Below are 2,067 nucleotides of genomic sequence, written 5' to 3'. Positions count from 1 at the left end.
CATATGCATTTTTAGTTTGTTAGTGTCTAAACATGAAAAATTTCTAAGTTTGGTGTCTTGCATATTTTTCTTTTCTTAAAAATTTTCCAAAAATAAGTTCTTTGTGTTCATCATGATCTTCAAAGTGTTCTTGGTGTTCATCTTGACATTCATAGTGTTCTTGCATGCATCATTTGTTTTAATCCAAAATTTTCATGTCTTGAGTCATTTTGTGGTTTTTCTCCTTCCTCATTAATTTCAAAAAAAATAAAAAATATCTTTTCCTTATTTTATTAATAATTTTCGAAATCTTTGGGTTGACTTAGTCAAAAATTTTTAAAATAAGTTGTTTCTTGTTAGTCAAGTCAAGATTTCAATTTTAAAAATCTTATCTTTTCAAAACTTTTTAAAAAATCAAATCTTTTTCATTTTTTTGTTATTATTTTCGAAAATTTTAAAAATTGTCTTTCAAAATCTTTTTCTTAATTTCATTTCAAAATTTTGAAAACTTTACTAACAACTAATGTGATTGATTCAAAAATTTCAAGTTTGTTACTTTCTTGTTAGTCAAGTAATCAATTTTAATTTCAAAAATCAAATCTTTTTATTTTTTTCTTTCAAATCTTTTTCAAAATAAATTTCAATCATATCTTTTCAAACATATCTTTTTCACATCATATCTTTTTCAAAATCAATTTCAAAATCTTTTCTAACTTCTTATCTTTCAAAATTGATTTTCAAATCTTTTTCAACTAACTAATTGACTTTTTGTTTGTTTTACTATTTCTTATCTTTTTGAAAACCACCTAACTACTTTTCTCTCTCTAATTTTCGAAAATTACCTCCCTCTTTTTCAAAATTCTTTTAATTAACTAATTGTTTCAAATTTTAATTTTAATTTTATTTTTTCTCTTAGTTTTCGAATTCTAACTTAAAATTAAAATAAAAACAAAAATAATTTCCTTTTCTTAAAATTAATTTTCGAAAACTCCTCTCTCTCATCTCCTTCTATTTATTTATTTATTTACTAACACTTCTCTTCTACTCAAAATTCGAACCCTCATCTCTTCTCTCTCTGTGTTCAAATTTTTTTCCTCTTCTATTCTTCTTCTCTTCTACTCACATAAAGGAATCTCTATACTGTGACATAGATAATTCCTCTTCCTTTTCTGTCATCTTCTTTTTCATATGAGCAGGAGCAAGGACAAGGACATAGATAATTCCTCTTCCTTTTCTGTCATCTTCTTTTTCATATGAGCAGGAGCAAGGACAAGGACATTCTTGTTGAAGCAGATCTTGAACCTGAAAGGACTCTGAAGAAGAAGCTAAGAGAAGCTAAAGCACAACAATCCAGAGAAAACCTTATAGAGAATCTCGAAAAAGAGGACATGGCCGAACTTAATAACAATGCAAGGAAGATGCTTGATGACTTTACTGCACCAAATTCCAACCTCCATGGAAGAAGCATCTCAATCCCTGCCATTGGAGCAAACAATTTTGAGCTAAAGCCTCAATTAGTTTCTCTGATGCAATAGAATTGCAAGTTTCATGGACTTCCATCAGAAGATCCTTTTCAGTTCTTAACTGAATTCTTGCAGATCTGTGATACTGTAAGACTAATAGAGTTGATCTTGAGGTCTATAAGCTTATGCTTTTCCCTTTTGCTGTAAGAGATAGAGCTAGAACATGGTTGGACTCTCAACCTAGAGATAGCCTGAAATCTTGGGATAAGCTGGTCACAGCTTTCTTAGCCAAGTTCTTTCCTCCTCAAAAGCTTAGCAAGCTTAGAGTGGATGTTCAAACCTTCAAACAGAAAAAAGGTGAATCCCTCTATGAAGCTTGGGAGAGATACAAGAAACTGACCAAAAAGTGTCCTTCTGACATACTCTCAGAATGGACCATCCTGGATATATTTTATGACAGTCTGTCTGAAATGTCTAAGATGTCATTGGACCATTTTACAGGTGGATCTATTCACCTGAAGAAAATGCCTGTAGAAGCTCAGGAACTCATTGACATGGTTGCAAATAACAGTTCATGTACACTTCTAAAAAGAATCATGTGAGTAATAGGATGCCTCAGAGGAAG

General features: G+C 30.4%; 1 non-coding gene across 1 annotated transcript; it reads right to left on the bottom strand.

Annotated features, from left to right (window-relative positions):
* Positions 1 to 1,759: 1,759 nt before the first annotated feature.
* On the bottom strand, positions 1,760 to 1,863 carry LOC130959545 (small nucleolar RNA R71). The gene has a single exon (XR_009078618.1). It is a non-coding gene; the product is annotated as a small nucleolar RNA R71 (small nucleolar RNA).
* Positions 1,864 to 2,067: the final 204 nt, after the last annotated feature.

This window comes from Arachis stenosperma, chromosome 10 (genome assembly GCF_014773155.1).
Source record: "Arachis stenosperma cultivar V10309 chromosome 10, arast.V10309.gnm1.PFL2, whole genome shotgun sequence".
Classification (NCBI taxonomy): Eukaryota; Viridiplantae; Streptophyta; class Magnoliopsida; order Fabales; family Fabaceae; genus Arachis; species Arachis stenosperma.
Note: the sequence above shows the minus strand (reverse complement) of the source record. Positions and strands in the feature narration are given on the sequence as shown.